The sequence below is a fragment of the Papaver somniferum genome, chromosome 5 (assembly GCF_003573695.1).
Source record: "Papaver somniferum cultivar HN1 chromosome 5, ASM357369v1, whole genome shotgun sequence".
Taxonomy (NCBI): Eukaryota; Viridiplantae; Streptophyta; class Magnoliopsida; order Ranunculales; family Papaveraceae; genus Papaver; species Papaver somniferum.
In genome coordinates, this window is record NC_039362.1 from 180,082,845 (window position 1) to 180,110,631 (window position 27,787).

General features: G+C 35.7%; 1 long non-coding RNA gene across 4 annotated transcripts; it reads right to left on the reverse strand.

Annotated features, from left to right (window-relative positions):
- Positions 1-14,085: 14,085 nt before the first annotated feature.
- On the reverse strand, positions 14,086-17,111 carry LOC113278252. Of its 4 annotated transcripts, none has more exons than XR_003325389.1 (5): positions 16,700-17,111; positions 16,020-16,113; positions 15,100-15,420; positions 14,850-14,959; positions 14,086-14,502 (listed from the first exon to the last, which is right to left on the reverse strand). It is a non-coding gene; the product is annotated as an uncharacterized LOC113278252 (long non-coding RNA). The 4 variants fall into 4 exon arrangements; XR_003325388.1 differs by having other exon boundaries at positions 15,100-15,492; XR_003325386.1 differs by having other exon boundaries at positions 15,100-16,113.
- Between the last annotated feature and the right edge of the window lie 10,676 nt (positions 17,112-27,787).

The following is a 27,787-nucleotide window of genomic DNA, read 5'->3' on the forward strand; positions in this document are numbered from 1 at the left end:
TGAGCGAGAATTTCATAAAATAAAGGAAGATCTGGGTTATAAAGAGGAATAGGGAGACCTGCGAGAATCTGACCTAGCGAAATTATGATTGATTGATCATCACAATATTGATCAAAGAAAAGCTTGACAGAAAGAATTTATTTGGCATTCTCACCAGGAATGGTGGAGAGTGTGAAACCTTTATCAGCAAGATGTTTTTGGACATGTTGTAAATTCTTCACGTATGTATGACCACTTGGAGCCATGTTTGAATATAGAATATGGGAATGTATAGGAAGTAAAAGGATTGAAGGAAGAAAAAATTACAGTAGCAGAATTTGCAGAAGAATAACAGAGTTGCAAAGATGAGAGAATAAAAGTAGAAGAGAAAGTAAAAAGAAAAGTGGAAAACGGGGTTAAGAAGAGTATATAAAGAAGATTTTTTACTCGAAGAAATAAACACCATTAAGACGAAGAGACGTGAGCGGTTGAAAAGTAGCGGTTATAGAAGACGTGTCAAGAAATAAATGGAAGAGGGAGTAAGTGTGATAAATGTGGGATATGAAAAGATAAGTATCTGCGGCATTTCTCACATCATTCTCTACTTTGCAGAGAAGATATAATAAGAGGAAAGATGTAGGATCAGAATCTCGCAACAATAATGTCTCAGCGAAATTATTAATGACACAGCACAATAGCGTCGCAGAATAATTTCAGGAAGAATATAACAAACGACGTCATCTAGGATCATGAGAAAAGTGTAATAGTCCTGCGAAAATTAGAGAGCTTGCGAAATTAACATTTGTAAGGTTGCGAGAATGTCGCAAACCATATCCGAAAATAAAGGATAGATTAGCTGTCATCCACTATGTATTTCCCTATAAATAGTCGTTCAAGTTGTAAAAAGAGGGGAGAGATCTTTTTTGTGTAAGAAACAAGTAAACAGGAGAGAGAAAGTTTAGAGCAGAGATCATTCTTTAATGCTTTATATTTTCTTGTAAGAACATCCAAAGATTACTCAATAAAATTAAGAATATAAACCTAAAATGAGTTGATTAATGATAAAATCACATGAAGAGTGTAGTGCAGGATTTCCTGCAACTACAGTTGCAGAATCATCCAATCTGATATTTGAAATCTCAAACCTCACCTGGACGAGAACATTGGGTCTGTATATGGTAATCTTGCAACCTGAGCTCCATAATAGGTTGCAGAATCCACTCAAGATCCATCGAATCTGATATTTGACATCTCAACTTCACCTGGACGAAAAAATTGGGTCAGTATATGGTAATCTTGCAACCTGAGTTCCATAATAGGTTGCAGAAAAATCCAATATGATATTTGAAATCTCAAACCTCACCTGGACGAGAACATTGGGTCTGTATATGGTAATCTTATAACTTGATTTCCATATATAATAGGTTGCATAATCCACTCAGGATCCGTCCAATCTGATATTTGACATCTCAAGCCTCACCTGGAAGAGAATATTGGGTATGTATATGGTAATCTTGCAACCTGAGTTCCATTATAAGTTGCAGAATCCACTCTGGATCCATCCAATCTGATATTTGACAGTTTATCATCCTTCCACTTGAGGTTAGTAATATTTGACTTGAACTGTTTCATTCCCTAGTGTATCTTTCAAGTCGTGCATATTGAAAACGTAACTGCGAAGATGTGATTGATTATACTCTAGTTAGACATAGAATTAAGGAATTACAATACGAAGTATAACGTCTATATTTTGAACTTCGTATATAAGACATCAACATAATCGTATGAATGCTATCGTGATTATGTATGGGTATGGGAGAATATTTCGTCCTAGGAACAATGTTTTACATTCGTTTAAAGGAAGTAAATTCATAAACTTGTTTATTGAATCGAAAGGGAAATCACTAGGCTTATTGGTATTATTATTCATTGAAAATCTTTTGAATTACCAATATGTGTGTTTAGTATAACCGCTCATAACTTGTTTATGTATCTTGGTAAAACTATTCACAAGGCCTGACTGTTATATTGGTATGACTTTTATTAGTGAAACCGATCTTAAGTAACCATCTAAGATGGTAAGATCGATATCTTGAATTTGGTGTGACTAAATACTAGCCATTTGGTAACCGATCCTAGTAAGAGGTGTGACCGATCACAAGAGAGAGTGTAATCTATCCTTGTAAGAGGTTTAACAAGTTTTAGTAAGTTGGTGTAACCGATCCTATAACTTGGTCAGCCGATCACAAGTTTTACAATAAGAAGTGGTAACCGATCCTAGTACTTAGTTAGCCATTTTATGGTAACTAGTATAACCGATCCTAGTACCCACTTGGAGGTAGAACCGAAACTTTATGTTGAGGTAGAACCGTGAAACCTATTAATGGTGATTTGATAGGAAATGAATCACATAGTTCTTGGAAGTCATATGAACCAATTCTAAACTTGTTTGGAAGTGTGGCAAATAGGTTCCAAGATTGTAAATGTGAAAAAAGATTTACAAAGTAAAGATATCGACATACTTTGAACATGTGCATTAACTCTTATCTTTTATTGTTCAAATATATTCCTTAATAGATAAAGGAGAACCTGGATCGAAATAAATTGAGAATCTTTTAGTTAAGGTTTTTAGTTTTTATGTGCTTTTAATTTCCAGCAATTAAAATGCATATCTTTAGAAAATAAAAATTAATAATGTGCATTTACTAGTTGGAGATTTTCTACTGAGATTTCGGTCATTCATTGGACAGAGCATTTCCAGGAATTATGAAAACCGATTTTGGATTTATTGCATATCTTTGAGAATATTCGGTTTTGGATATTCCTTGGTGTCCAAACTTCCTTGGTCTATAAATATTGAAATTTGGATTTTAAGCAAACTAATCCTCATAGCCAACAAAACTACCTAGTTGTGTTGTTACTGGTGGAGCCGCCTATTCGGAGAGGAAAGTAACCTAATTAGGCGAAATCTCTTACGGCCGCTCGTTTCAAGACTTCTTTGGGATTGAGAAGCTCTATTAGTACCGTTGGTGGGAAACTAGATAATTGCAGTTTATTATTAGTTTTCAATTGATAAGATTGACTAACGGTGGTTGAAATTTGATTGCACCTAGTTTGTTTATGCTTGAGAATCTTTTCTTCTGATATAAGATTCACTCAAACTAGAGAGAAGTTTCGACGGGGATCTTTAGATTGTTTGTAGATCTAAAGACGTCTTGTGATAATCCATTGTTAACAGACTATGTTCTGTGTGTGATTGATCACAAGAGATTCAAGTTGATTGTGTGCAGGTGTTTATTGAAGATCTAAGAAGATTTGATGACGAAGAAGACTTCTTATTTGGGTTCATAATCTTTGGTGTGCACAATACTTGTTTTGGATGGAAAAGGATCCAACTATAATCGGTTTACCTTTGTGATAGATTTGATTGATTAGTTAAGTAGATCGACATCAATACGATTCTTTGTGATTCAAAGTATTGATTGCAAAATCTAGATACAATTACTTTGGTAGTTGTTATTGGATAGATCTAAGGACCTGACAAAGGAGTTTATTGGGATAAACGGAAGAGCCTTTTGTCAAACTCATATCACGTTTTTTGAAAAGAGTTGTTAACGAACAGATTTGTTGTTCCTTTACTGTTTGGAATACGAACCAAAGGAATTGTTCCAAGTGCGTGACTTATTACAAGCTGGAGGCGCAGGGATACAGACGGAACTAGGTGAACTATAGGTTTAGTTGCTTGGTCTTAACTATACGAAGTTGGTTTAAATTTTGTATAGCGGCTTAATCCTGAGAGTATTCAATTCTGGATAAGGTCCAGGGGTTTTTCTGCATTTGCGGTTTCCTCGTCAACAAAATCTTGTTGTGCCTTTTACTTTTCTATTTCCACAATTATAATTGTTTTATTATAATTAAAAGTAAAATACACAAACGTTAATTCCTATTTACTTGATAGCAATCCTATTGTGTTTGGTTAAGTCTGAACCTATTATCAAGTAAACATATTTCGTTGTTGTATTGTCTCGATATTGTATCCATAGTCAATCACACAAGTTATCTTGTTGTCGTATTATCTCGATCTCGTATTCATAGACGATCACACGAAGTGTGAGCCGATTAGTTATATTGTCTCGACTCAGTCCATAGACAATCACTTTCGGAGAAAGGACTTATAGGTGGAAAAGTTTTAGATTGAGGTATATTTGGATACCCTCGTCTTTTCAGAAGTTATTTACGGGGTTTTTCATCCATTGTTACCAAGAATCAAGCAATACAAGGAAAATTTGGTTCTTCAATAGCCACGAGTATAAAAGCCAATTCATTTACTCCAGCTGGTAATGAAGGCGGGATGGACAAGATCCAAGAGGAGTTAAGTGTTCTCTCAAAGGTGAGCTTCAATCTATAATTCATTTACGTCCTTAATTTTTATAGTTAGTTTTGTAACTAAGAGATTATAATTTTTCAAATAGTGAATGGGTTGGTTTTGGTTGTAAGTTGTTTTCAGTTTCATGGCAAGCTAACAGTTTAATGTCAATTATCAAAGAAGAGCACAAGTCCCTGATATCCATACTCCGCTCGTTCAACCTGGTGCTGCTTCTAATACTATACGTCTATACCTGTTGAAGGAGAGCCTCAAGTTTGTCTTGTTAACAGAAAAAGGGAGACAGTCACAACAAGTTATGTGGTTACCGTCTTGTAAGGAGAAATTTGTACCGGGGTGAGTGTTGATCATGACGAGAGGAAGGTATGCATTGAGGGTATTCTTGATGTGCACTATCCTGTACCCGATGCTCCTCAAGGCCCGGACAAATGTTTCACATTGGCTGATTATGTTTTAGGTGGAATTTTAATCTAGCCTGCAAACTGGTTGGTCTTGCAACCAGTAGATTAAGCAGTTTGGAACTTATCTTTTGGTGCAGCTTTCCTTACTTTTTATACATATGTTGTTGCTTATATTTTGTTGTGTTCTTTTCATTCAGTCACTCTTTAGTTAGAGTTCGTAGTTAGAGTCCTGCAAGATCTAGACTAAGCATTTTGAAACATAGTTTTTTGTGCAACTTTCCTTACACTAATATATAAGAAAAAGCGGGGGTATAACAACCACACCCAATAATTAGTTTGGCAATCTATATGGACTAACTCCAATATAATTCCGAGAGAATCAACTAGACAGTCAGACTCAATCAAGGAAATATATCAAAGAGTTATATCTCATTTTTTTTAAAATAGTTTTTAATATGGAAATAATGTAAAAATAATAAAAAATTATACAAAGATTTTGGTTGGAAACTTAGCAACAAGCTGGGATCCAACACTCTTTTGAATAGCAATGCCTAGTCTATGAAAAATAAAGCTACCAAAACCACTACTAGCGTCATTACTAATTAAAAAATTCTTCATACACTTGAAAAAACACAAAGTAATCAACAAATCAACAGGAAGGAATCCATGAACTGACTGATATGAGAATCACTTGAACGGTACCAAAGACCAATGTCCAAGTGTCAATCAATTTCTATCCAACAAACAAGGTCGGATTTCTCAATTTATTGAATTACGCACAATCTGTGATATTTCAATTATAAAGATAAACAATACAATGTGGAAAAGAAATAACACTGACACCAGAATTTTTTTTAACGAGGAAACCGCAAATGCAGAAAAGCCCCGGGACCTAGCCCAGAATAAACACACACTGATTATAAGTTGTTACACCAATTTCCTACTACCTATTTGGACTAGATATAATACCAATTCTTCAGTTGTATTCAAGCACTTGTAGAACTCCTAGAAGAACACCGATTCTCTTTAGGAATTCTTCTCGTAAATTTTCTAGCATAACACAAATTCTCTTTAGAATTTATTCTCGAAAATCTTCTGGAAGAACAGAGTTCTCTTCAGAAGCACTCTCAAAAATCTTCTAGCAGAATGTTAGTTCTCTTTAGAAGAAGCAACAACACGTTGATACTTTTCGATCTTTTTGTTTTCACAAAACACTGATTTGATCAAGGTTTTGGAGATCTTGTGTTTGTTTTGATAAAAATAATTACTAGGTGTAATATCAAAACAAAATTGTAGATTAGGGTTTATTATACTCTTCAAATATAGGAAGAGAAACCTAATGATTCTACAACAAGAACAACTAGAATAAATCTAGAGATATCTTGTTTAAAACTTCTTAAGGATTTTTACGAAATACCTTAATCGAAGTTTCTTTCTAGCTTCTGATTTCGACTAACAAGTGTTGGTATACGATCGGAAACTGAAATCTACCAAAACCTAGGGTTTATGATCAACAACTCTTGAATGGTTATATATCAGAAGAGAAAACCTTAGAATAGACAAGAGATGAAAACCTTGATCAATTATAAGTTGTAAAAACAATCACGAAGATTATTATCAACTTGGATTTGTGATCCCCAATACAAAGACTTTTATCTCACTCTTGTTCACAAAGAACAAAAGACATGGAAAACAACATGTGAAGCCTACGCCAATTTTCCAAAGGGATGAAAAGGTTTAGCATTCACGAACTCTTTATTTATAGTGAATAAGTTAGCTTGAAATCTAAGCTAGGGTTTAGGCTATTTTCCTTTTTCAAGACTCTCCTAATTATGGGAGTCTTTCCTAAGTTACAAATATCTTGCGTAAATAATTAAATAAATAATTATTAGCATATATTGTATTTATGTGAATAAATCACATTTTAACTTAGGCAGGAATTAAAAGATATCACAAACACTTTAATATGGTAATCAATTATGTTTGGATTAGTAGCCATCTAGCCTAAATAAGGAAACATCAAAAACTTGACTAAAAAAGGCTTCTAGTCACGTAATTGGGCTCAAGTCTGTGAACCATTACAAACAGTTCATGGATTGTTTCTTACTAACGAACTGCAACAGTTTCAGCAACGCTTATAATTATTGCTTTAATAATTCACTCATAACTTCATCGTTATAACTCATAATTGAGTGATTCTTGGCTCGTTGAATTCGTAAGCTCATTCACTGTAACATGAGAACCTTTCCAGGGATAAATATTATTGTCACAAAAGTCGTAGCTCAAATAACCTCGAGTAAATATACATAAATGTACATTTACAGTCATAGGAATTGTTCCATAGAGTGAGGATTTGTTTCGATAGATTAGAAAGGTATAATTGAACAAGAATCAAAATGAAATCAACCACTACATACCTTTGTTGATGAAGTCCTTGTTGATGTCTTCTTGTAGTATTCAGTCTTCATTCTTCAAGGATAGCTTCGATTCTACTTCTTAGACCTAATCTAGTATACTAAATCAAGAATGCATTTTGGAAACTAGAATTGAAAACTAACTTGACATACCAACGCTAGTGGGTTCAACCGAGAAATGATTTAACAGTATACATACTGCTGCTTATATTTTATGGAGTCTTTTTTCACTCTCTAGCTAGAGTGTACCCTAGAAAAGTTCCTTTCAGTTTTCTGTCACTTTAAACATTTCTTAAAAATACACTTCTGACAGTGTATCGGGTTGTACTCCTTTGTGTATATCTATATATGGATGTCTTTTATTTACTTGCTTTTATTTGTCCCCCTCCCCTTTTTAAATCTGCCATTTTAAATGTCGGTCCCTATCCCGGGTAAAGGAGGAGGGAAGAGGGGAAACCTTGTATCCTCATCTGATATTTCATATCGTTTTTTTGTCTGTTTTCAGGAACTTTGGTGGAAAATATTTAGAATACGGAAGTTTATCAGTATGTTTCTTTCATATATGCAATTCCCATGAGCATAGGATACCGCAGGTCGCCTTTTTAATCTCAGGTTTTTAACCGAACCGGGTGAAACCGGATAAAATTAATGTTTTCATTTGGTTCTTAATATGTGAAAACTGAGTACTTCCGTTTCGGTTATGACAAAAACCATACCCAACCGAACCATCATTGTTATAAAAAAAGGTGGTGTTTGTCTCCTTGATCAAAGAGTCAAAAAGTGGACAGGATTCACCGAAAAGGGCCATCTCGCGGTCGGGATCGTTCGTATTTCGTTTGACTTGGACGGCTAGGAAAATTTCAATATCGGTACGGGATGGGAATGTGGGTCAAAAAGAGTAATTTGGGACCGTCGATTGTCACTTCAGATTCGAGCCCGAGAAGAAACTCTCAAAATCTTCGCGATCTCATTATTAAAATCAAAACACTGAGTTTCTTTAGACTTGAGCAGAGAAACCAGAGAAGTGAGTTGTTTCCATCGTATGATCTCTTCAAATATGTCATTTGCTTATTCAGCTACCATGTATCTAACCGATAATCATTAGTTTTGCAAGGTTTCATGGATTCTAACACCCGAAGCTGGAGATTACCTATTATGGACAAAGTTGGCAAGTTATTTTACTCTCAGGTTTGTTTCATTACCTATCATGATCTCTTCAAATTTTTTCGTGTACTTAATTGAAAATATTCAGTTCACCTATATGCGTTTGCTGGTATATGACAGGAGACAGTGTTGGCTTTGCAAAGCTGTACAGAGATGGAAAAAACTTGTAACCAAGATCATCTTATTGAAATAAGTTTATCCATTATCTTGCATAGCGTTGCAGGACCTTGAAAGAGAAATGCCAGAGTTATGGTGAAATAACTTGACATTGTTTGTCCTCAAAGCCGCAGAAGTATCACAAGCTAGAAGTATCTTATTCTCGTATCTAATTATGTTGTTGAGTAAGCTCTTACCACATATGTTCATTCTTTTCAAGTATGTGTTTTGCATGATTTCTGCCAAAAGGTACAACTTACTACCATCTAGTTTTCGGAGTGGAGAAGTTATGGTCGTTATGTTTGCTGTAATTGAAGGTGATAAATGCAGCTAACCCGACGAGAAAAATATTCTCCTCTATAATTTAACTGGTGACTGAACTATTATAATTATTAGTTTCCTTGTTATCGTTCACTACCTCCGGCTGATACACCTACATGATACAATTCTCTTTTTGTTTTGTGAGGTTTCACTGATGCTAACACCTGAAGATGGAGAATACCTACTGCAGAGAAAGTTGACAAGTCATTGTAATATCAGGTTTGTTTTCCTTACCTATTGTGATCCCTTCAAGTATGTGTTTCACATGATTCCTTCCAAAAGGTACAACTTACCAATGTAATTCTAGTTGGTGGGTAAACTCTTGACACATTAGACTTTCTTGCATTACTTACTGAAAATTTGGTTCACTGATGGTACCATTATCTTTGTTTTTCGAGAATTCTTTGATACGAATACCTGAAGCGGATCAGTCCCACTGTGTGGGGTCAACCATGAAGCTAGATAAACAAGCGAGACAGTGTTGGCCTTGCAGTGCTGTACCAAGCGATGGAAAGAACTTGTACCAAGCGAGACATTCTTTTCTATACTTTAATTAATTGATGAGTAAAGTCCTGATATATCAGTGCATTGTTTGTTGTCATCTTAATTTAACATATGAAACCATGTATATAAATTTCCAGTGACAATTCTGTCAAATATAAACTTTTGATGCTTAGGTTGTCATGTTCATATAAAAACAGTGAGAATGTATGCATTAGAAACTTGCTTATATTAGAAACTGCTGAAACACACAAGCTTAACATAGGGAACCATGTATTTTTTTTTGCTTCAAGTAGTTGTTTCACACTCACATATACTTAGGTATCTGAATGAATGATGAGACAAATCTTGGTTCAATTGGTTGGTCTATAATGAGAAGTATGTATTGCAGGATGACAATGAACATGTAAATAAATTTCCGAAATTACTGAATGAATCTTTCTCTCCTATGAGAGTTGTTTCTAATTTGAGTTTCTGTTTCATTTTCTTGTTTTGTCAGGATACTGGAATAGATGGCAATAGTTGATGCCATGAGCTTCTTAAGTCTACTTTGATGTCAAGGGACGACTTCTTTTGGCTGATCATGAACAACTTTTTTCAGCCAAGGTATAATGCAGAACAACATTTTTATATTTAGAAACTACTGAAAAACACAACCCTTGTCATTTGATTATAACCATATGGGGAACCATGTATTTTTTTTAGGCTTAAGAAGTTCTTTCAATGTAAGAATGATAATCGTATATACGTGCGTATGTGAATGAATGAGGAGACAAACCTTGGTTCAATTGGTTGTTGTATAGATTTTTGAATGAATGAATTCCTTGTGCTGCTAGAATGATAATGTATGTATGGTAGAATGAGAAATGAATTGCAATGCAACTTCAGAAAGCAACTGTATTGCCACTTCAGAAATGGATTGCATCGCATTGCAGGGTCCAATTATGGGAGCTTATTTATAACAGTAAAAAATGCTATTTTTTTTTTTTTGAGAACTGTTTTTTTTTACCAATGTCGAATCAACGTTATAAAATATGTTAGTAATTAGCACACCTGGACAATTCATTACTGTTACAATCAATCGTCAACGTCTAAAGCTGTTAGTTCATATGTTACAAATGATAGACACGTGGGAAACGGCAAACATTACAGTCAGCTGTTACGAATCGAATCGTTACAACAATCTGTTATATCCAAAACGTTACAATCAATCATCAACGTTTAAAGCCGTTACTTTACACGTTACAACCGATTAACACGTGTCGTACGATAGCCGTTACACTGAGCTATCACGGTTGCGGATCGTTACAATAACCGTTAAATCCAATCTGTTACAATCAACTAAACAACGATTAAAATCGTTGTTGTAGCTGTTGCAAGGAAGGAAAGGTGGCAATAAGTCAACTGTTACACACAAACTCACTGTTACAGTATTTGTTACACCGAACTGTTACAGACTAACCGTTACGATCTGCGCAATAATTGCTATTCGTTACAACAAAATGACATCATATTAATCTTGTGCTGACTAGATAATCGTTGGTGAATGAAACCGTTATTTAGTAAGTATTTATTGTAACGAAATGAACTGTTGACAAAATATTGTAACACTAATAATAACGGCACATTTCCAACGATTTTTTGACATTACAATAGATACTAAAGTTTTTTCAACGTTACAAAATCCCTGATTTCGTGTAGTGAAGATTAATTTCATGAAACCCTAATTCCTTATGTTTCCCAATTAATCTTCTTCTATGAAGCCTAATTTTCGAACTAGTAGAATAATCTTCTTCTTCAGAACATATGCTTAAAACCCACCTCAATTGATACCTCAAAGCAAACCTTCATCAATTTAACAGAACCCTAACCTTTGTTACGTACTCTCCAATTTATCATTTCTTCGTCTTTCAGGCTTAACCAATCACAACATCATCGGCTACTCCTTCGATTAAAAAACTACAAGCTTCCTATGAACCATTTTCGACAAATTTAAACTCAAATATTTGGAACTGAATTCGACGGAGAAAAGGAGAGGAAGGACCGAAGAACGAGATGAAGAAAAAAATAGAAAAAAACTTTATTCGACATATTTTGGGATAAGACCAAAATAATTAATGAGATACCCGCTCGATTGGATATGGGTAGACACACGATGCTCAGAGAATATAACTTTGTTTCCTTAATAGCATTCAATGTCAAATGACCATTTTACCCTTTATGCCTACTGGATGATTTCTTCTTCGTTCGGTATCCGAATGACGAGTTCGAGTAGTCCATTTCACATAAATTTTTGAGACCTATATAATGGTACTAGTTTCGTATCTAAATCATTGTTATATTAATTCCTATTAATTTAAAATTTATATTCAGTTAATCGAGTTAATAGTGGCTAAATCGCCTCTTAACTGGTCTAATAGCATTGACGAGCTTGAGGGTCTTTACATATTAACTCCCCTACAATACCAAATATAAGCTCCTCTATTTCTGCTAACCAACAAACCCATTAAAAAAATTGGATCATTTGAGATGGCAATGTTGGGGAAAAAAAGTTTGTATAAGTTGAGCCAGAGATTTAATGTGATCTCAATGGATGAGAACACAAGAGAATACATGTATATTTATATACCAAAGATTACAATAGAAATTCCTTTGATACAATGAATATAAGAGATACAACATATATTAAGTTTGGTTACAAGATATAACTTATTAGCAAAACCATAACATACGTGACTTAATTAGTCACGTCTATTTTATGTTTAACACTCCCCCTCGATATAAGGGGGTTGTCGATGACATTGAGCTTAGAGAGTATTCGAAAACTGTGATCCTTTGGAGTAGACTTCGTAAAGATATCTGCAACTTGATCCTTAGACGAAAAAGAATGAACAACAAGCTGGTCATTTTGAATTCTCGCACGAACAAAATGATAGTCATTTTCTATGTGTTTTATGCGACCATGAAACACTGATTCATTGTGAGATAGGTAGCTCCCAAGTTATTACACCAAAGAGTGGGAGGAAATTGAATAGAAGCCTTTAGTTCCGAAGAAGAGATTCAATCCACATTAATTCAGCAGTCGCAATAGCCAAACCACCATACTCGGATTCAGTACTGGACCTAAAGACTGTACGTTTCTTATGAGAACTCCAAGAAATAAGATTAGAACCAAGATAAACACAATATCCACTCGTAGAACGACAATCAAGATGGTCATCCGCCCAATCAGCATCAGTAAAATTAATACAAAAAACTAAGCTGAAAATTTGGTTCCGGACGAAGAAGAATGCCAAAGGCAGAAGTATGGTGCAAATAGCGAAGTATACGCTTAACAAGAACCAGATGAGCTTATGTAGGTTTATGCATAAATGGACATACCTTAATAACAACAAAAGCATTATCCGGTCTTGTCATAGAGAGATACTGAAGACCACCAACTAAACTCATGTACAAAGTGGCATTCCAACAGTAATGAACTGTCAACCGGGTGGATCTCAGAGGAGGTACTAAAAAGAGTGATAACTGGTTTTGCTTGCATGTTAGCACGAACAAGAAGATCTTCGATACAACCACGTTGTGAAAGAAACAACCTACCAGAAGCTTGCGTGTCCTCTATGCCAAGAAAATATGAAAGAGAGCCAAGATCCTTGATAGCAAACTGACTTTGAAGAGTATGCATAAGTGATTGTATACATGCCATAGAAGATCCCGTTTGAATTATGTCATCCACATAAACCAAAATAAATGTAACAACCTCAGATGATCGTCGAATGAATAAAGAAGTATCACAAACAGAGATAACAAGGCCAAGTTTTTGAAGAAAGAATCTAAGACGAGTATACCAAGCACGAGGAGCCTGTTTAAGACCATAAATAAACCGATGCAATTTACAAACATAGTCAGGAAACTGGGGATCTACATAACCAGGGGGTTGTTTCATGTATACCTCCTCAGTGAGAATGCCATTGAGGAAAGAATTTTGAACATCAAGTTAACAAATGGGCCAACGGTAAGATAAGGATAGCGTCAATATAATATGAATAGTGCATAGCTTAATAACCGGACTAAAAGTCTCACCATAATCAATACCTTCTTGTTGATTGAATCCCTTGGCAACTAGGATGAGCTTTGCGACGCTCAACAGTACCATCAACTCGTCTGTTAACACAGTAAACCCATTTACAACCAATAATATTTTGATTAGGAGGAGGTGGAACTTTAAACCAAGTCCCATTTTTCAAAAGCGCATGAATTTCCAAATCCATAAGAGGACGCCATTGGGATCATTATTATCTTGAGAATATATAACACGAAGTCTCATACAAATCATCCGTAATTTTAGCATGTTCCCAAGCAGCAAGAACTTTCGGTTTAAAAATATCATCACTACAAGAAAAGATGGATTAAGAGACCAAAATCTTAGCAAGCTCCCAGAACTTTAGTCGCTCTAATGGTCAAGCAACCAAGTTTGCAACCACGATATAGTTTGCTTGCTTAAAATTTATTTCCGCTATTTCGTAGCAACCAATAAAGGTGTTACGTTGGTACATCACTTTTTCAAGTTATCCGCAGCAACTACAAAAGTGCTTGAGTAGCTTTTTACTTTGAGGCACAGTGGGCCAGCAATTCAAAACATTTGGTTGGTACAATCCTATCTCAGCAACACCAGCCTTGAAAAGAAAAGTCAGATTTTAAAATTTGTGATTTGTTTATTAAGCTTTTTGTTTTAGCCGTTCTAAATTTTGTTATGTAAGAAAAAAGGAATCAGTATGTTGGGGAATAAGATTTATTTCAAGGATACAAGGATATCATCCCATTGAAAATTTAGCATTCATTTTTTAAACCATCATCAAGAGGTACAAAATTAGTTATGTCATAAAAATAATTAGTTTGTTGAAGAGTAAATTTTCCAAAATACTAGGATCATCCCATTGAAACGCTGTTCAGTAAACAATCTTTCCATAATCTCAAATTGCTTGAGACTCTCTGAGAGGCCTTCACTGCATAATTTTCCAGTAACAGTTAATAAATTAGAAATGCAGAGTTTCACCGAGGCCACTCTGCAAGCGTGACTACTACAGCTTTTGCAGGCTCCAAGATATCTAGTGCTTGTGCTTCTACATTTTCTCCGTATCCCTTTTATAATGTTGCACACAGAGAATACCATTGGCAGACCCTCCTGCAAACACAATTGACCAATTGAAGAACTTGGTACATTCTGTAGAGCATAATATACTCAAAAAAAAAGTAGAAATATAGTAATTCGGTAACTGGTGCAAAAGCAATGAGGAATATATATCCTGAAGTATTTGTTTTGTTAGCTGTTCCAGTATTCTTAAGATTATGCTTTGCATAAAGATTCCAAACTATGAAATTGAAACCAAGATATCAATGTGCTTACAAAAGACTAAGAAATGCCAAGAAGGGCCATACATACACCTGATCATTATGATAAGAATAAGTCTCACGCACAACGATAGTGGATAAATTTCATCCTGAACAAATTATGCAGAATTTCCAACTTACAATTCCTTTCTGAATCTGCTCTGAATAAATGAAGGTACTCTGGCTTCTGCTGCAATAGTCTTGGAAAGCAGAGTCTTACCAGTCCCAATCCCACCTGTCATGATCATTCCCTAAAACCAGGTTCCAAATATTGCAGATAAATTATTAATTGAAATAGGAATGATAAATAAAAAGCACAAATGCATCCAAGTTTAAGTCACAACAGCATATAAAGGTATACACTGAAAGAACTTTAAGCATCTAAATATACCTTGAGCCGTTTTCCTCCAACAAGTGCAAACTTCCCTGGGTGCTTGACGTACTCCTCCACTTCCATATATTCACAAATTTAAAATTCAATCTAAGACAACTTATTCAATGCAATTGAACTAGTGAGGGAACACATAAGATTTACAATAAGATAATTTATGATTTAGATTGATTGCTAGATGCAAACATGCATTTCCAACATTACATCAGGTACATCAACTTCAAGTACTTCCATTTTATTTTATTTTCGATCGGCCAAGTACTTCCATTCCAATAACAAGTATCTAGCAGAACTTCAGAACAACACCAACACCTTCAATTCCTAAAGACAAAAAACTTGAATAACTTTAATAATCTGGGATGAGCTTAGTATCCAGCAATGGATCGAGTAAAGCTGCAAAATAATTTTCACACAAAAGCTTGCTTTCTCAGAAAAATCGCTCTGAATTGGTGCAGGGCACAACATTTGTAAGACTGTGTCTGCCCATAACAAGGTAAGCATTGTTCTGCTTCCCTTATCAAAAAATTGATGACTAGCTTATACATTTCATTATGAAAATTGTTCCATTGTTAGAAAACTAGATATCAGGAATCACGATTATGTCCTATTTGTCAAAACGTATCTTTAGTTAAATGACATTTACTGAGGCCTTTTACAGGAACTTACAAGATCAGGTATAAATCTTTATATAAGGCTTGGAGTGTGAATAAAAATGAGTAACAGGGCTGATCTACAAGTGAAAGATATTTAGTATTAGGATAAAAAGGAACGATATTTAGTCTAGTTCATTCATCTACAAGTGATTGATTTTAGACACATTTGAAATGATATCATCATTTGGTAGCACAGTTAACATGGATTTTAGTACCTGCTAATGATGTTAAAATCGGGTTTGGGTCATAGAGTTGTACTTAACTTACTCTCAGAAATTTCAAAAATTGAACTGATTTTGTTGGTGATGGAAGATTACTTCTTAGTTGAACATAAGACCAAGACTACTTGAAGGTTGTGCATCTGTAGATGAAAAAACATAAAATTGAACAAAGGGGTTAAATTTAGAAAATGAATCAATGATTAACATAACCCATATCTTACTTTACTGATAAAAGAAGAAATTCACTTGAGATTGATAGGAAGGAGAGGATAATCATAGAAAACAGAGCACCTATTTTCATTGCTGACTCTTTCGCAAAACTGGACTTATCAGCTGAATTTTTAAGTATGAGACAGTGTCAAGTTTGGGAAAATGTCAAGAATGAGACAATGTTCAATATATCACAGAAATTGACAGGGAGGGAGGGAGGTAGCTGTGGTTATAAGGCCAAATAGCCAATCTAGGTGTTCAAAAAAGATGAAACAGTCTACTAATCCTCTTTTTTGTAAGTTCATCTACTAACCCTTTCGAACAATCTCACCAAAAATCCAACCTCCATATGCAAATACAGTCAAAAATCGAGTTCGTCAAAATCATTTTAACAAAATCTGTCAGAAACTTCTTAGAGTCATTTTATCAAACAGGTTATAAGAGAGAAATTAAGAAGCCCTAATTTCTCTTTTTTGGATCTTTACTATTGAATCAAAATCGAGTGAAAAATATTACCTTTATAAATTGGTTAGTAATTGAAGCTTTTCAATTAATCATAGTGTTGGATCTTGAAACCCCAAATGCTTTTGCAAGAGAAACAGAATGACATGAATCAAAATCAGAAATAAGATATGCCGATACCATCAGCAACAAAGTATACAAACCCACGAAGATATGTCGAAAACAGGGGAGGAAGAAATGTAGAAACCCACTCTAAAATCTCTAATTTTGACAGATTTGTACAAGACCTAGCTTTAATTCGGCCATTTGGGTTAAGTTTCAGAGAGTTGGAGATGGGGAATAGACAGTAAGGGTTTGAGCGTAGAGAAACCAGTTTATGCGAGTGGAGGGAAAAATGAAATTTTTGGAGGGAACTTTGCGCCAAAACTTGGATTTTCCCGCTAATCAATTTAGAAGACATTTTCACTTAGAGGGAAAACAAGGTGGCAATCCGTGTGACATTTTGTGTTTGCATATATTCGTGGGATAAACATCCGTGGTTTTCTATTGGCCAAATGGATATCATACGGATCATCAAAATGATAGCCATCGAACAAAGGTGGGGGTATTTTTTGACGATCTAGGGTCCGGATTTCTTTCTTGAGGCAACAACAAAGTTTTGCGGGAATTTTCCTTCCACTAGTCAAGATGGCAAATTGGCAATCCGTATGACTTTTGTTTCATGCATCGATTGGTGGATTTAGATACTTTGGATTTCTATAAGCCAAAATAAAACCACGCGGATCCGTGAAGTGATTTCAAAAGGCTTTGACTTTTTTGTTGGTCAATGTAAATTCATGGTTTTTTTTTTCTTTTTTCTGGAGCATTATATGAAGTCAACGGACATTCAGTTTAAACTGATGGATACCGGAGAAACCGATAGAATTTAGGAAATTTTCGAGTAAGATAACGGATGACAAGTGAAATTAATTGAAGTCGACGAAAATTCGATTTGATTGAAAAATCAAGGCAAGTGTGTTTTCTTTGTGCTTTCTCTTTGTGTTTTTGTGCTTCCGGTTTGAATTTCTACTACTCGCATAGGTCATGAAGTAATTTCGACTAGTCATGCAGGTCATGAAGTAGCTTTAATTCATACTGGTAAACTCAGGTTATAAGATTACTAGAGATGGACCACGAAATTATGGATGGGTTCTGACTTCAGACTTAACATAATACATCATCGAAATCGATAAATATGAAACTCATGTGTTGATTTGAGCTTCAAATTTAGTATAACATAATACAAACTATGAACCTCGAAGCTCTGAGAGGGTTCTGACTTCAAACTTAGCATGCTATATCATCGAAATCGATAAATATGAAGCTCAGTGTTGATTCGAACTTCAAATGTGGAATAAGAGCATACTAATTATGAACCAAGAAGCTCCGGGAGGGTTCTGACTTCAAACTTAGCATGATACATCATCGAAATCGATAAATATGAAGCTCAGTGTCGTTTCGAACTTCAAATCCGGTATAACGTCATACAAACTATGAACCAAGTGGCTCCGAGTTCAAAACATGGCCGGTTATACCACAAATCTCAACAAAAGTTAAGATTGGTTCAGCTTAACCGAAAAAGCTTGTAATCGATTACACCTTGTTTCCCGAAGTAGCTTGTGACCGGTTACAGCTTGCTTCCCAAAGGTAGCTTGTGAATGATTACAACTAACTTCACAATTCAACTTTTAACCGGTTCTACTTGGATTCCGAAATAACTCGTGGCTCTGAGCTTGAAACCTGGCCAGGAGTGGACTACCATAAGTCGGAAACTTTGTAAGAGTTTGGCCGGGATGAAATCAACAATACTAATCATATCTAATTGTCCTATGTAGTAACTTCCGGTATAAATATTATCAATGCATATTTTGGTTCATACTGCTATATATTGACCTCCGTATGCATACCCTTTTGATATGAGTTTGGGACTTCCTGACAATACAGATACCCAGTATGCATACCCTTATGATATGTCTTCGCGAACTTCCAACAGCACGTACGCATACAGGTGTGCACACTTTTTGGATCTGATTTCACAACTTCCAAAGGTACCCATACTCGACATGCATACCTGGTTGACCTAACCTAGTTCGGAATCTTAAGTGCAAAGGAAAAAGCACATGAAGCGCCTAAGGTTAAGCATACTCGCTGTGCATACCTTGACCATGGCTATAGTTCATTTTTGCTATATTTCTCATACATACTTATAAGACAAATTTCAAGTTCAAGCTTGTCTTGTTTGAACTATGGAAATATATTCGAGCAATGGATATTCATAGATCTTTAGCAAACACAGTTACACCAATGAAAACAACCAACTGTTTACCATCAATATGCACACCCTTTTGATATGAGTTCGTGACTTCCTGACGATACGGATACCCGGTATGCATACCCTTTAAGAGAAATCGATGGAATCCTATGGAAATTCAGTTCGATAGACATAGGATAAGATTAAGGTCAATGAACCTTCCTTTTAAATTAATGGATGTCGGAGAAACCGATGAAATTTAGGAGAAATTGAGTGGAGTCGAGTGATTTCAGGTAAGATTGATGAATAACATACATCGTTGACTTGGGTCGATGGTTATTCGGTTAAAGTGATGATAACTGGATAAAAAGATGAAATTCAAGAAATTATTTGGAACATAAATACTATCACTTTTTATTTTTTTTTAAAATGGAAATAAATTTTTTTCAGTTTCTTTTTTCTTTTTAAAGTTAGGGTTTAAATAATTTGATTTCAAATTGAATGAAATTTTAGTTCCTAGTTTTAAACAAAAGAGTTGATAAAAATTTTTTGCATTCAAGATTCATTTGAAAACTACAATTATCACAAAGTTGTGAAAATTGGAATTTTTAGTAGGGTGATTATCACATAAATGTAAAAATTGGAGTTTTTAATAATGGTGATAGTTGCAATATTTTCAAAATGTAAGTGGTTGCAAAATGTGAAAATTACAACGTGAAAATTGAAATTTTCAATTTGACAATAGCAATTTTTTGTGTAACTTTTATTTTTCATCATAAAATATTTTTCATCGAATTTTTCAGTAGGCTGGTAATTGCGATTATCACTCAATTATAGAAATTGGAGTTTTCAATGGTGGTGATAATTCTGATTTTTCAAAACGTGAAATTAAAAAATTCGATTTGATAATTGCGATGGGAAAAGAAAAGAATATTCACTTTTTAACGAGAAGTAAGAAAAGCTAAATGAAAAGTAATTTTTGGGGAGATTTTTTTTCGGATTATCATTTATTATCCCATTAGTTAAGTCTTTTAGAAAAGATATTTCGCGTTTTTTTATTTTAAAGAATCGTTTATTTCTTAATTTATGGAATATTTAGGATTCACTCACAATTTTTGGAAGCTTTGACTTTAGAAAACTTTAAATTTTGCAAACTAAAAATCGGGAATATAATAACTAATCCGGATATTATTACTAGATTAATAATAATATAATTAATTATGGGCTTTGTACATATCTCACTGTATTAGTGGTTGGGTTTCCAAAATTTAGAACTCAAGTGCACGTGCAAAATATACGTGCAATAATCTGGGCCCTGGATCTCGTTAGATATTTCTCGAGATGGAGCATCTTGTTTACCCTATAAATTAATCCTAAAGAAAGAAAAAAAACCTACCCCTACTTCTTTCTCTCCGCCTCCTTTCTCTGCCTTATCTTCATCTCCATTTCCTCTTCTCCTTCTAAACTAGATCTCACAGTAAAAAATCCACCGCCTTCACGTCTCTCTCTTTGAAGTTTGAACAAACACCACTAACACCTGATTAATTTTTTGAATCGCTCTTTAAACTTCTTTTCCCGTCCAATTTTCTCAATTTTTGGTTGACTTTTTACTTTGATTTAGATGGTTTAATGTGATCTATCTTTAATTTCTGCTAAATTAGTTTAGATGATTAAACTTGTAACAGATTCTGACTCTAATGATGATTTGAGGAGTTTGGAATATTACTTTATTGAAGATTGTTTTTTTCCTCCTTGTTCAGTTAGGGATTTGTTTTAAAATGTTGAATCTTTACTGATTTCAACTCTAATGATTATTGAAGAGTTGAGATTTATAGTTATTCAACTGAGTTTATGTTTTTTTTCATGTTGAATTTTCGTCGTATGTTGAATTAATAGCTGAGTTTTCCTTCAATTAAGAATTGAGTAGTGGGTTTCATTTTGCATGTGAGTTTCCTTTTGGGTTTGCTTCATATTGTTCTTCATTTTTATTTCATTTTGGGGGTTTTATTTATTTAGATCCAAGTGATTTTATTTGTTGTTTGATGATTTTCAGAAATTAGTTTTGTTTGTTCATCTGAAATTGGCAAAGAGCCTTAATCAATTTTTCAGAAATTAGTAGTCTGCAATGATTGTAGTAATAGTGGTGTTCAGCAATTTGTTGTAATGAACAAATTTATTTCACAGACAAGAGTGTTTGAAGGGTACCTTTAAATTAGGTACCAAATTTATGGGTTTTATTGATTGGTTCTTTATGTTGTTATGGTTGTCATAGTTTTTGATTTTTTTAATGGGTCTGGGCTTTTGTTTGTTTAGAATGAAAAAATCTGATTTAGTTTGCTCCACTAATCTAAGCTTTGAAAAAGGTACAAAAGTATCAGGTATTATTGATTCGTTTGTTGAGTAGTTCTTGATCCTGTTTTTGCTTAAGTTCGATTTCCTTAATGTGTATACTTCTACTTTGGATTTGCTTGTTTGTATATATGCAGGACCAATTTTTGGAGGAAGGAATTAGATCTGAAATGAGAACTCTATTGCTCTCAAAATCAGAGATTGAATGATATTAAGTTGCAGATTCGATCTGTGTATTTAAGCTTGTCCGGTGATATTTCAAAGAACTCTAATCTTCTCAAAGTTGAAATGGTTGCATCAATGTTGTTCGTCTTCTAATTTCTTTTTCCAAAGAAACGAGCTTTTATTTTATTTAATTTTTGTCAAGCAGATTGTAAATTTTTTGATTAATAAATGATATTGTAAATTCATTGATTAAGAAAATACATTTATTTGCATTTAATTATTTGCTTTCTATATTAATTTTAATTTCATTTTTTATTCATCCGAGTCAAAACTTGCCTGAAAGCTTTTTAACCAACCGGAACATTCCCTACTGATGAATAACTAGAGCAACTAATGTTAGACTAACTAGAGCAACTAATGTTAGACAAGCTCAAATTAGGGCCCTCTGATATCTCGTACTTCAGAAACCCTGAGCAACCGATTATTGGTCAGTTAAGTCGCTCTAAACCTTTATCAACTTAACATATTAGTCACTAGGATGGTTGAGATAAAGTTAAAGCTATCATATTGGTTAGCCGCTGCGGCAGTTGAAGCATATTTTGAGCGACTCGATTAGGATAATTGGAATAAACTTAAAGCAGTGATATTAGTTAGCCGCTGATGTAGTTGGAGCATATTTAGAGTGTCTCACTTTAGGATAGTTGGAATAAATTTAAAGCAATCATATTAGTTAATCGCTGATGGTAGTTGAAACATATTTAGAGCGAGTGCCTAGCTGCTCTAGACCTATAGAAATCCCACCTTTTGCAATTCAAGAGCGAGAACCAAATTAAGTCGCTATAACGGTTAGAGCGACTCAATATGGGCTTTGACAACCAAAACTGCCGGGTTGCTTAATCCAGTTTTTCTTGTAGTGCATCCTTTCCCCGTGTTATCATTGGATGGTCATGAGAAACTTTTAGTTGCGAAACTGAATGCACTGGTTATTCACTAGAAAGGACATCTTCAGGTGGCGGCAAAGAGAGAGAATCTTGACTGTTGTAGTCAATCGGTTCTATAGGCGTACAATCATAAGGTGGTGAGGTGTCAACAGACACAAGTGGAGCTGTAGACAGCATCTCGTTTGGCTGTAGTGCTGTCAGATGAGCATCGGGGGAAGTTGTCTTCTGTTGGATATATAATTGCACCAACAGTAGTATTAGGTAGGTCAGGTGTTGTATGAGTGATTTTATCCTGTATAATAGCACTGGCAGTAGTATTAGGAAGTACGGGAGTGGTCTGATGTGTGCTGCTGTCAGAAAATGTCGGTGCTGTAATGGACCGATTGAAGCTGCTGGTGTCTGTTGGAGCAGTGGATGATGCGCCGGGTGGAAGTACAGTAGCGGAAGCAGGTGGGTCTATTCCTGGTAATCGAGCATCACTAGAAGTGTGTTGTATAGTGGAACGTACTGCGTCTGCAGTTCTCAAATTTAACCACTCACGTGGGTTGGAACCGGTAGTAACAATAGAATCCAGATAAGACAACACAGTAGGGAAGATATTGGAAGAGGATGGCCAAGAAAATACCTGTAAGGACGACGGAGAAGAGGGTAGCTTAGGAGGGACAGCAGCAAACGGGAATTTATCTTCAACAGAGACAACATCACGAGACTAATAAACTCGACCAATGTGTAAGTGAAGGCATTTGTAACCTTTGTGATGATCACTATAGCAAAGAAAACCACAAAGAGAAGAGCGGGAATCCAATTTTTTGCGACCATAAGGTCGAAGAAGAGGAAAACAAATTAGACAACCAAATATGTGTAATGATAAATAATCCGGCAACGATTAAACAAGATAAGGGAACAAATGCTAAAGAAATTAAAGTAAGATTACTTTGGACAATATGACGATATCTACGTTCTACTAAGCCATTTTATGCGGAAGTATGGGGGCAAGGGAAAAGATGAAGAGTGCCATTAGATTGCAAAATTTTAGTGAAATTTCGATATTCATCGCCGTTATCAGACTGAAATACCTTGATTTTGGTGTTAAAAATATTTTCAACATGTTTAGAGAATGTAATAAAAATTTGCAACATATCAGATTTAGCATGCATAGGAAAAATCCATGTGAATCGACTAAAACAATCAACAAACAAGATATAATAACGATAACCTTCATTGAAAAGGCAATTTATGACTCCTATTCTCTAAACACGAGAAACAAAACGAAAAAGTGGAAATAGGAATTGGGAAACAATGACGACGGACAATCGATTGAACAGTACGAAGCATCGGATGACCTAAATGTTGATGCCAGGTTTCAATAGAATCACGTTTACCGACAAGAGCTTTAGGAGTGACATACTGAAGAGTGTATAAGCCATCACGGAGTTGTCCCTGAAGTACTACCTCCCCCATAGGTCGATCCTTAACAAGGAAAAATCATCATAAAGTTCAAAAACTACATCATTGTCACGAAAAAATTGAGAAATTGATAGGATATTGTGAGACAGGTGTCAAACATGAAGAACATTAGAAAGTACAAACTTAGGGAGGGAGTTTGTAAAATAGCATTATCAGTATGGGTATAGAGAGATTGGCACCACTAGCATTTTTGACATGATCCGGACCGGTATACTCATAATGAGTCTAAATATTACCCATATTATATTTCCATGTGATTTGTTGCACTATTGTCAAGAAGCCAATCATAGATATTGATAGGTTTATGGATAGCGGTATATGCACCACGAGGTCCTAACAAAGAAGAATAACTTTTACCACCTCTCTTTGGACCACTCTTTGGTTGTGGACGACGTGGGGATAATAGTTCTTATCGTAACTCTTCCAACAATTTCTAGCACCGTGATAGGGTTGTATGCATTTTTGACAGGTAGTAGCTGGGGTTCCATTTTTTGTGAGAGGTGTATCACGGGTACTACGCACAATATTTGCTTGAGGAGGAGTAACAAGCAATTTGATTTGAGCAACACGAAGATTATAAGATAAAAGCATGTATTCAAACTGATCAGTGGTAATTAGACTCACAGTTGTAACAGAAAAATAACAATGCTTTGATATGTCGAATCTAAACCTTTGAGAACATAATGACAAAATTCACTACTAGAAATTTCATGACCACTAGCAGCAAGAGAATCAACGATGTTGTAGACAGATTGAATATAGTCATCCAATGATAAACTTCCCTTAGTGATCGTTTGTAACAAGACTTCAGGTGAATCGAAGTAGCATCAGTTTTAGATGCATAACTTCGGTAAGTTTTATCCATACCTCTGAAGATTGACATGATTTCACATTTTCTAAAATTGGTGATGGGAGTGATGATAAGATCCATCCAAGTAATAGCTTGTCGGTGCGATTTGAAGAACCATCCTTGTGCTTAACCGGTGGACAGTTAGAACCATTAATAAAACCTTCAAGATCATAACCTTGTAAATAGGGTAAAAATTGAGCCTTCCAAAGAAGAAAATTGTGACATGTGAGCTTGTCTGAAATAGCTCCATGAAGTCTGGCAAAAGGGATATCTATCCATGAAGAATAAGAAGACTCGAGAGATGATTTTTCACCACCAGTCATTCCGATGTAAAAATAAAATAAAATCAAAGATTTGGATGAAAAGAAGAAAAAAAAACAGACCCTTGAAAACCAAGATGATACCAAGTTGCGACAGAGATTTAATGTGTTCTCAGTGGAAGAGAAACAAAAGAGAATACATGTATTTCTCAAAGATTAGAATAGAAATATTCCTTTTGATACAAGAAATATAAGAGATACAACATAATATTAAGTTTGGTTACAAGATATTTCCTATAAATACAAGATATAACTTACACACCATAACATACGTGACTTAACAGACCCTAACATACAAGATATGTCTAACGATATGCGACATTCCAGGCATGATTGATTTTCTTCAAAAGAAATGGCAAGAGGACATTTGAAAAGTTTTTGTAATGGTGAGCCTGGCCCTGTGTAGATACCAGGAAAATGCCAAAATAGAATGTCAGCCTCCCCATATCTAAGAAGAGATGCTAGAGAGAATTCTCTCCAAGACTGCGAAAGTCTCCCCATATCCTAGAGAAAGCGCTACATAGCGCCCCTTCCCTATTGACAGGCACGTGCACAGTCCAAGTCACGTGGGTTCATAAAAAAGAATCTAAGGTACACTTGTAATGCTGTAGGGACAGATGTAAGATAAAAAAAGATAGGAAAGGATACATGTTTGACATTCTCATTTCAAGAAATGTCTATAAATAGGGATCCTCTCTCAACTAAGAGACTCATAGCTAATTTCTTGTGGTTTATCATGTACTACTTCCTAGAGTAGGCTTCCAGCTCTATTATGATATTTGTACCTGTTACATTTTGGCAACCACAGTGGGAGTCTACTCATAGGATTAGGACAACGGTTCAGCCACTGAAAGCTCAATCACAGCGGCGCCATGAAATCTAAGTAGCCCCTCACTCACTTTCTTTTCTACATCCACTTAATGACAGCGAGACCATAAAAATAAGCAGCGCCCAACTTTTCTACACCCAACCCGCGCGTGTTTAGCGACACACGCCTGAACCAGTGGGCAAAGCGGCTCTTCACAACAGCGACATCATATGACTCATTCTCTCCATACAGCGTCTTAACAACCAGCCAGCGCCATCTTTATCCCACTTTTCCTATCTCAACGAACACATGACACTCTTCCAAAAACAACACCCACTGTCCGCTATTACTCCCCATCAGACCATCCAGCGTCGGCTCATAATCCAACTTTCTTCATCCACCACCTACATCCAGCGGTCATCTCCTCATACCGTCAGCGCCTTCATCTTCCTCCAACTTCTCTTCAGCGCCTCCATCTTCCTCCAAGTAGCGCCTCAATAACCCAACTTCTCATCAGCGCCTCCATGTTCGAGAAGCGCCTGCTTCTCTCGAGTGCCTCCATCTCTCTCTTACCAGCGCCTGTTTAGTCTTCCCAGCGCCCTTTGAACGAATCAAGACAGCGTCGCCTCCGTTGTCATCGACGCTTGTATCCTCAGCACCCCCTACTTCCAGCGGCTATCTCCTATCGTCCCTGTTCAGTGGCTATTACCTGAGTCATGGATTATCGATTGCAGTGGCTGTATATCGACGTTCCCATATCAGCGGCTTTCAATTCGAGCTTCCATTGTCGCTTGTATAAAAAAAAAATTGAAGTGGTAAACAAGGAGCTAAGCCTGTCGGCTTTCGTGGAAAGGGGCGTTGAATGCACATCAAGTGTTTATACAAACTCCACAAAGAGGAGCTCGTAGGCGGAATTCACCCTCTCACAAAGATGCGTATTCGATGCCTTACCTTAATAGTATTTCACAGCATGTCCGTTCTGGTAACCTAACGATTTTCGAGACGTGAAATAGAAATCCGTTAAAACTGAAGCTCTGCCCATGGCATTTATTGAATGACACCATGTCTACTTGGGAATTTTCATTTGCGTAATTCTAATTGTTAAAGATAGATGAGTTGTTAAAATATTGATACCCAACTCTCCTTTTCCCTTCCTATCTTTTCGTCGTTCAGTATCATTTAGTAATCACCCAGTAGTTTTCGATGTTGCTATACGCTTTAACAAACTTGTATTGTCAAAGCTAAGAAGTACTTTAGGCCAGTGTATACATTAACTGTTTGATGGCAGTCCTTGGCATACCAAGTTCATTTTAATAATTTGTTTGCTTCATGATGTTATCACCTTGGCGTCTTAAGATACATCAGCGCTAATCTTCTTAAAGTGTATGCTTGTATCAGCGGAAGAGGCAAGTAATGGAAACGCATGTGAGAAATTCTTCACAAGTCAAGGATGGAAGAACAATTGAAAGAGAGATGGGGAGAGAGCATCGGTTCCAGCTGCTACCAGTTCAGCTCTCTTGAAAATGCCACTAATGCTCCTCATGCCAAGGACGAGACCAGCAACCCATTGTTGAGAGAAAGTCAGCATCCCTCAGCACGATCTCATTCAAAATTACGCCAGAGTGCAATAAGAAGTGAATTAATTCCTGATGTTCCTCGAACTGGACGATTCACAATCAGCAAATTCGTCTTCACAAGCCGCGGCAACAAACTACTGTCATTTTTAACTTGACATCACGCAGAGAGAAGTGGAACTGGCGACACCAGCTTGGTAGGAGAAAGCATCAACGAGCCCTGCTATAAGGCAAGCCGGTTCCTCCACAAAGCATTATTGAGTAAAAGCTCCATGGGGACCCTAGATGCAAGCACCACAAGCGGAATCAGCTGACTTCAAATCAAATGAGAGCCTAAGAAAACTAGGTAAATAAACCGCACCACAGGGCGCACCAAGT